Source organism: Bos mutus, chromosome 23 (genome assembly GCF_027580195.1).
Source record: "Bos mutus isolate GX-2022 chromosome 23, NWIPB_WYAK_1.1, whole genome shotgun sequence".
Classification (NCBI taxonomy): domain Eukaryota; kingdom Metazoa; phylum Chordata; class Mammalia; order Artiodactyla; family Bovidae; genus Bos; species Bos mutus.
In genome coordinates this window covers 23,071,588-23,081,081 of record NC_091639.1, presented here as the reverse complement: position 1 = coordinate 23,081,081, position 9,494 = coordinate 23,071,588, and the positions used below count along the sequence as shown (strand labels likewise).

The 9,494-nt window shown below is 40.8% G+C and overlaps 1 pseudogene; it reads right to left on the bottom strand.

Moving 5' to 3' along the window:
* Positions 1 to 4,415: 4,415 nt before the first annotated feature.
* On the bottom strand, positions 4,416 to 5,595 carry LOC102276836 (ras-related GTP-binding protein C pseudogene; annotated as a pseudogene).
* Between the last annotated feature and the right edge of the window lie 3,899 nt (positions 5,596 to 9,494).

The window sequence follows — 9,494 nt, the reverse complement described above, 5'->3', positions numbered from 1 at the left end:
TGCTCTTCATGATTTGTGGGCCTCAAGCCAGATACATTAGATACATGGGAGATGGAAGGGCTAATATTATTTCTCTTAGACACTATGTCAGAGTTCTGTATGGGATATGAACACATATTAAGCTGGTGTGTAACAAAACCAAACCAGGTTATGAGTGGGTCTGGAGCCTTCAAGTACAAACTCTTCCCAGGTCCAAAGGAAACAACTGTCCCTCCACCTCCCTTCCCAGACTGAGGACACTCGCTTGCATCGCTTACTCAGGAGAGAGTTCTCCTCTCCTGAGGAGAGGAGGGCAGGACAGGGCTCTCAACTAAGTTTGGGAAGCAATGAGTCCAGCTCAGAGGGAAGGAGTCTCTGAAATGAAGAGGCGGAAAGGCAGGGATCAGTTGGGAGACCCCCTGGCTGTGGAACCCTTGATGTCAGTGAGAACTTTTCATGAGATCCATGAAGCGAAACTACTTTTATAGCATCACTAAGATATTATTTGACTTTTCACTATGTTGAAATTTCCTTTGAGGTATAAGTAACAGTCATAGAGACTATGGCAGGATAAAAAATTAATGCACAGGAATCTCTTGCATTTCTATATACTAACAACAAAAGATCAGGAAGACAGATTAAGGAAACAATCCCATTTACCACTGTAATAAAAAGAATAAAATATCAGGAATAAACCTACCTAAAGAGGTAAAAGATCTGTACTCAGAAAACTATAAGACACTGATGAGAGAAATAAAAAATAACACAGATGGAGAGATATACCATGCTCTTTGATTGGAAGAAGAATCTATATTGTGAAAATAAATATATTACACAAAGCAATTTGCAGACTCAATGCAATCCCTATCAAATTACCAATGACACTTTTCACGGAATTAAAACAAAAAAACTGTACAATTTGTATGGAAACACAAAAGACTCCAAATAGCCAAAGCAACGTTGGGAAAGAAAAATGGAGTTGGAGGAATCAGGTTCCATGACCTCAGACTATACTGCAAAGCTACAGTAATCTAAACAGTATGGTACTGGCACAAAACCAGAAATATAGACCAATGGAAATAGACAGAAAACCCAGAGATACACCCACACACCTATAGTCACCTAATTTATAACAAAGGGGGCAAGAATATACAATGGAGAAAAGACAGTCTCTTCAATAAGTGGTGCTGGGAAACCTGGACAGCTACATGTAAAAGAATGAAATTAGAACTCTCCTCAACACCACACACAAAAATAAACTGAAAATGGATTAAAGACCTAAATGTAAGGCCAGACACTATAAAACTCTTAGGGAAAACATAGGCAGAAAATCCTCTTTTTTTCTTAATATATATATTTTCTTGAAGTATAGTTGACTTATAATGTTTCAGGGGCACAGCAAGATGATTCAGTTATATAAATACACATATATTATTTTTCAGACTATTTTTTATTATAGGTTATTACAAGATATTGACTATAGGACACTCTTTGACATAAATCTCAGCAAGGTCTTTTTGATCCACCCCAGTAGTAATGAAAATAAAAACAAAGATAGATGAATGGGACCTAATGAAACTTAAAAGCTTTTGCCCAGCAAAGGAAACAAGATGAAAAGATAACCCTAAGAATGGGAGAAAATGTTTGCAAATGAAGCAACTGATTAAGGATTAATCTCCAAAATATACAAACAGCTCATGTACCTCAATATCAAAAAAACAAACAACCCAAACTTTTTGTTTAAAGTGGACAGAAGACCTAAATAGACATTTCTCCAAAGACAAACATGGCCAACAAACACATGAAAAGATGTTCAACATCACTAATTATTCAGTTCAGTTCAGTTGCTCAGTTGTGTCCGACTCTTTGCAATGCTATGAATTGCAGCACCCCAGGCCTCCCTGTCCATCACCAACTCCCGGAGTTCACCCAAACTCATGTGCATTGAGTCGGTGTTGCCATCCAGCCATCTCATCCTCTGTCGTCCCCTTCTCCTGCCCTCAATCCCTCCCAGCATCAGGGTCTTTTCCAATGAGTCAACTCTTCCCATGAGGTGGCCAAAGTATTGGAGTTTCAGCCTCAGCATCAGTCCTTCCAATGAACACCCAGGACTAGTCTCCTTTAGGATGGACTGGTTGGATCTCCTTGCAGAAATGCAAATCAAAGCTACAATGAAGTATCACCTCACAATGATCAAAATAGCCATCATCAAAAAGTTTATGAACAATAAATGCTGGAGAGGGTGTGGAGAAAGGAAACTCTCCTGCACTGTTGGTGGGGATGTAAATTGATACAGCCACAATGGAGAACAGTGTGGAGTTTCCTTAAAAAACTAAAAATAGAGTTGCCATGTGCGTACTAAGTCGTTTCAGTTGTGTCTGACTCTTTGCAACCCTATGGACTGTAGCCCACCAGGTCCTCTTGTCCATGGAGATTCCCCAGACAAGAATACTGGAGTGGGTTGCCATGCCCTCCTCCAGGGGATCTTTCTGACCCAGGGATCGAACCTGTGTCTCTTAAACATCCTGCATTGGCAGGTGGGTTTTTTGTTGTTGTTTTTTAACCACTAATGCCACCTGGGAAACCCAGGACATATATTAAGTTAACCTCAAAAATGTATTTCAATATACATCGGGTGCAGAAAATTACTGTTTGATTCCACTTATATGAGGTACCTAGAATAGTCAAATTCATAGAGTTAGAAAGTACATTGGTAGATGCCAAGGGCTAGCGGGTGGAAAGGTGGAGAAGAGGAATGGGGAGTTACTATTTAATGGGGACAGAGCTTCAGTTTGGGAAGGTGAAAATTTCAGGAGATGGATAATGGTGAGAGTAGCACAACAATGTGACTGTACCTAATGTCCCTGAACTGTGCAGTTAAATATGGTTACAATGGTATGTTTTACATTATGTGACTTCCGCCATAATAAAAAAAACACTTTAAAAAGTGGAGACTAGGATAGCAAACTGACATAGTAATTATTTTCACCACCACCTACATGCAGGAAAAAAAGCAGGTTTGCTTTAATAACTCCTGATTGACACATTACCAATTCTTATCTTTCCTTAATAAACCACAATGGTAAAAATATGAAAAATAATATATATATAAATGAATCACTTTGCTGTACAGCAGAAATCAACACAACATTGTAAATCAACTGTACTTCAGTAAAACAAAATTAAAATGTATAAAAATTCTTATTTTTCCTAAATCATCATCTTAAATCCACATTGTGAAAGTATCTTCTGTAGCCTCTGAGATGCAAGAGCTCCTGGAAGTCCCCTGTCCTGAGGAAAGGGAAGCTGGAGACTGAGTTGGTCCCCAACTACCTGACAGTCCCAGCAGGGGAGCAGCACAAAGATTATGATGAAAGCATGGTTCTTTGAATAGGTTGATATAGAGCCCTTGTTTGAGTTTCCTGAGCCATACAGAAAATTCCCATTGGCTATCTATTTTACATATGGTAATATAAGTTTCTTTGTTACTCTTTCCATACATCTCACCCTCTTCTCCCTTCTCCCCACATTCATAAGTCTATTCTTTATGTCTGTTTCTCCATTGCTGCCCTGTAAATAAATTCTTCAGTACCATTTTTCTAGATTCCATATATATTCGTTAGGATATGATATTTATCTTTCTCTTTCTGACTTACTTCACTCTGTTAAATTCCCTTTTTAAACAGTGATCAGAATCATTTATCTAATGTAGGGGAAGGAACCCAGATATCTGGTACCCAAAACACAGGTGCAAAGATTTTCTTTTGTCTTAAAGTTTATTCCTCAACACTTCCTAGGGAACAAACACAGCAGCCACTGTTGAGACTTGCTCTTGACTTGATGCAGCATAAAAATTTCTCAGTTTTTCAGAAACAAATATAGGAATGTCCTTTGCTAGTCAGACCATGTGTCTTCTGAGTTAGCAAGCAAATGCATTTAGAAGGTCTGAGGTGTGCAAGGTCCAAAATTGAAATCTGAGAGACAGTGTTAGAACTTAAGCAAGGCAGGATTTTTAGAGACTACTCAAATGAAAATCTAAGTGAAGCATATAAAACTTTGGTTCTTTCTATTATTTTCAACTGGTAATTGATGGCAACATTCCCTGGTAAGGATGGGTAAGTGGTATTATCTCCAGGTCCAAAATATTCCAGCTACTTAAAGTAAGGCCCCCAAAAGGAGAAAGACACACAGTTCTGTGATCTCTGGAATTCTTTTTTGCTTTTTTTTTTTTTAAAGAAATAGTAGTGTCAGTTGCACACCACTGGCTGAAGGGGTTTCATCCAAATGAGAAACTCTACCTCTTATCTCTAGTGGGACAGGCACCAGATTCCCACAAGCGGCAACTCCCATGTCCTGCAGCACGTGGTCTCTGACCCTGATGTGAAGAATACGCTGGCACAGAGCCCTGACCACTGGTGTCCAGGCTAGATGACGTTTCATGGTGTGCAATTGTGTGTCAAAGCTTTCAGGTTGGGGGCACTGGTCTGGTGACCACAGCTCCTGTGAGAAGTCACACCCACCTCAAAAACCTCATGAATAGCTTCTCAGAAACAATGGAAGTTATAGTCTATTAAACTTTTTCATTCAAAACTTTCTTCCCTATGGATGCAAACCAGTGCCAAAAATTTAGTTACCTCCTTTAAATACAGGACAGTTGTGTTATTCAGCTTGATGATGGCCTTGGACTCTTTGTGGTAAGCACTTCCACTTCTATTTTCCTTTAACCCAAACATACAACACACATCAATTACAATATCAATCATGTCACAGCAAAGTTCCTATGACTGCATATCTACTGGAGAACTATCTGTTGTAATGTAGATTTTGCTGACAACATCAAAGAGAAAAGCTTTTTCAATACCTAAATTTGATATAAAGGTATTTAATAGGTATTCCAAGGCCAGTAGCTGTGGGATAGTTTCTGCAGCACCTTACTAAAGGCTGCAAATATTGAATGGTCATAAATACTAGTAAAATAAAAGCTAAGATGGAGTTTTTCTAGCCCAGCATCTGCAAGGTCACCATTGGCCCTTTGATGAATGTCCCTCTGTGTTTATATTTTGTAATCATCAGACAGACCATCAACTTTGTGAATAAAAACCAAAATTAATGTCTAGGTTAACTTTGTAGGCTTTAGAAATGGTAAAGTTTTGTTAAAGCCTCCATGTAGTCATCCTGTGCATCAGTGACATATATCAATGTTCCTGTCCCCCTGAAGATCATCTCAAACCAAAAGCTGGGTCAAAAAAGTCCATTTGCCCAGGAAAATCCCATATTTGGAAATTCACAAAGAAGCTATTAGAAATGTCATCTTTGTAAGTCTTGATGGTCCTTTCCAAAAAGAGGGTCTCGTTGGGTGACATTTTATGAAACACCACCTTCTGAATGCAGGACCTGCCCATTGCTCTGGAGGCTCATGAGCAGAATCCTTGACTTGGAGCTGTCAGCGCCCCACTGGGGCCACAACCTCCGCTGGCCCCGCCCCAACTCCACCGCCCAAGGCTGCAGCCTCCCCTTCCTCCTGCTTCACATCATAGTCAAGTCCTTTGGGAAGGAATCCCCTGGCAGGTACTTGCCCATGAGGGGCGTCTCCTCCGCCCAGTACTGCAGGGACATGGTGCTGGAGGTGCAGCCGCCCGTGCCCTGACAGGCCAAGCCAGACCACTGCCTCCCCAGTCTGCCACTGCCTGTAGGAAGATTGCCATCTGAGCCAATATAAATTTAGATAAAATCATACAGATATGTTGAGTGATAATTTTCTAAAATGTTTTATCATTAATGTATAAACAGAAAAGTGCCATAAATTGCTTTGCTTGGATAGACTAACTTCTCCCCAGCAGACCACAGAGCTGGGGTGTAGACAAGTGAACCCCATGTGTTCCCACCCTCCCCCTGCAGTTCCCCTGAGGCAGCAACCTCCTCTCTAGTCTCCCCTCTAGGGACCCAGGCCTGACCCAGGGGCTCAATCAACACTCCCTGAAACACTACACTTGGGAAGTGGCCTCTTGTGTCCTACTCAAACAGTGACTTCCTCTAGTAGGCACTGAATCTTACAGAACTTTTGATTTGCTCTAAGAGCAGGACTGTGAAGGTGGCAAGTGGAAATGTTGGCTTCTTTGCTGACAAAACCATGGAGCCGGCAGCACTTGTGCTATTTCACAGAAGGCCACCAGAGGACAGAGTACGGCTGCTTATGACAAACACTCAGCCCTGCCCCCCCACCCCCACCCCCATTCAAAAGTTGTTTTTTCCCAAGTTAGCGTTAATCGGAACATGTTTGAACTTGGAGGATTTCTTTAAGGTGCATTGATTTGCTTTTCTTCTTTCATCTCACTTAGAAGCTAATAAAAGTCCACTACAAGTAACAAGTATAAGTTGTCGTAAGTTGTCCCTGACATAAGTTGTCCCTGTGACACATGGTTGGTAAAATTATGTGTCCAGTTCTCAATCTGTATCTAGCCTCTGTCCATCCTCTCTCTATCCATCCATAAACATCTGTCTGTGCAATAGTCTATGTAATGTACTAGAGATGCTTTTTAATCATGGTACCACAGATTTGTGACATGAGTCTTTGTGTACTAAGTGTTCTGCTCAGAAGACAGTGGGAATGTCCCTGACGCCATGGGAAGGTGGGCAGTGTGTCTCAGTGGGAGTTGTCCAAAGTGGAAGATCCGCTCAGTGTAGTCAAGGTCAAGTCCATACTGTCTCCTGTCCCCAGAGCATTGAGTCTGCCTTCCTGGGGGACCTTTTTTTTTTTTTAATTATTCCTCTATTTTTTTTCTCTGTGAATCATTATATTTTTGTTTTTGTTTTTTAATTTTATTTTATTCTTTAACTTTACAATATTGTATTGGTTTTGCCATATTTTCAAATGAATCCGCCTTCTATACATGTGTTCCCCATCCTGAACCCTCCTCCCTCCTCCCTCCCCATACCATCCCTCTGAGTCTCCCATTGCACCAGCCCCAAGCATCCAGCATCTGCATTGAACCTGGACTGGCGACTTGTTTCATAATAATCATATTTCAATGCCATTATCCCAAATCAACCCTCTCCCTCTCCCACAGAGTCTAAATACTGTTCTATACATCAGTGTCTCTTTTTATAATAATTGTTACCATCTTTCTAAATTCCAATATTTTAGTATACTGTATTGGTGTTTTTCTTTCTGGCCTTCACTGTATAATCCAGTTTCATCCACCTCATTAGAACTGATTCAAATGTATTCTTTTTAATGGCTGAGTTACTCCATTGTGTATATGTACCACTGCTTTCTTATCCATTCATCTGCTGATGGACATCTAGGTTGCTTCCATGTCCTGGCTATTATAAACAGTGCTGATTTGAAATTCTGGTTTCCTCAGTGTGTATGCTTCTGCAGTGGGATTGCTGGGTCATAAGGACAGTTCTATTTCCAGTTTTTAAGGAATCTCCACACTGTTCTCCATAGTGGCTGTACTAGTTTGCATTCCCACCAACAGTGTAAGAGGGTTCCCTGGACACTGATTTATTGCTTGTAGACTTTTGGATCGCAGCCATTCTGACTCAGAAATGGTACCTCATAGTGGTTTTTGATTTGCATTTCTCTGATAATGAGTGATGTTGAGCATCTTTTCATGTGTTTGTTAGCCATCTGTATGTCTTCTTTGGAGAAATGTCTATTTAGTTCTTTGGCCCATTTTTTGATTGGGTCATTTATTTTTCTGGAGTTGAGCTGTAGGAGTTGCTTGTATATTTTTGAGATTAGTTGTTTGTCAGTTGCTTCATTTGCTACTATTTTCTCCCATTCTGAAGTCTGTCTTTTCACCTTGCTTATAGTTTCAAATGTTGTGCAGGAAAGCTACATCAAGTTTAATTAGGTCCCATTTGTTTATTTTTGCTTTTCTTTCCAATATTCTGGGAGGTGGGTGGGCTGGAAGAGGATCCTGCTGGAATGTCAAGAGTGTTTTTGCCTATATTCTCCTCTAGGAGTTTTATAGTATCTGGTCTTTAATTTAGATCTTTAATCCATTTTGAGTTTATTTTTGTGTAGGGTGTTAGAAAGTGTTCTAGTTTCATTCTTTTACAAGTGGTTGACCAGTTTTCTCCTGGGGGAATTGCTAAAATCCTTCATATTCTAAGAAACATCAGGGTGCAAATAATGAGGAATATTTATAATAACTGTGGGAGAGAGATAAAGTGATGGTTTTAATTACCTGCTACTATGTCAACAACAACCTTCACTGTATTCCATTACAACCGCTACTCAGCCATGTGGGAGCAGAGTCTATACCTCGGTTTCGAGTGTATTACAGACTCTCAGCCCAAAGCACGAGCCAAACTGGACAAAGCATGAGCCAATACTGCTGAATGAATACATTTGGGATCAGGACCTGACAGATTTGAGAATGTATTTGAAATTGGAACTCTTCTGGAGCTGTCTTGACAGGAAGTAATCATAAGTTGGCTGCTACCTCGCCTGCCAGGCCCTGGACACTGACAACCTTCATATCATCCCTCAGCCAGGACCCCTGATCACAGGTATTCCCCACATGAAATCTCACCATCAGCTCTAACTTCTTGGGCTCACTTTGGCCTTCTTGATTGTCCTACTGTGTGTTCACCACTCTAGGGATCCAGGGACACCTCTGATTCCCTTGGGGAGCTAATATCAGATCCTATTGTTCCAAATAGGAAAAAGAGTACGTCAAGGCTGTATATTGTCACCCTGCTTATTTAACTTATATGCAGAGTACATCATGAGAAATGCTGGGCTGGAAGAAGCACAACTTGGAATCAAGATTGCCAGGAGAAATATCAATAATCTCAGATATGCAGATGACACCATCCTTATGGCAGAAAGTGAAGAGGAACTAAAAAGCCTCTTGATGAAAGTGAGCTGCTGCTAAGGACTGATCATGTCTGACTCTGAAACCCCAAGACAGCCGCCACCAGGCTCCGCTGTCCCTGGGATTCTCAGGCAAGAACACTGGAGTGGGTTGCCATTTCCTTCTCAATGCATTGAAGTGAAAAGGGGAAGTGAAGTTGCTCAGTCATGGATGAGAGTGACCCCATGGACTGCAGCCTACCAGGCTCAATGGACATGGGATTTTGGGCAAGAGTACTGGAATGGGTTGCCATTGCCTTCTCCAAGAGAGGAGAGTAAAAAAGTTGTCTTAAAGCTCAACATTCGGAAAACTAAGATCATGGCATCCGGTCCCATCACTTCATGGGAAATAGATGGGAAACAGTGGAAACAGTGGCAGACTTTATTTTGGGGGCTTCCAAAATCACTGCAGATGTTTATTGCAGCCATGAAATTAAAAGACGCTTACTCCTTGGAAGGAAAGTTATGACCAACCTAGACAGCATATTAAAAAGGAGAGACATTACTTTGTCAACAAAGGTCTGTCTAGTCAAGGCTATGGTTTTTCAGTGGTCATGTATGGAAGTGAGAGTTGGACTATAAAGAAAGGTAAGCATTGAAGAATTGATGCTTTTGAACTGTGGTGTTGGAGAAGACTCTTGAGAGTCCC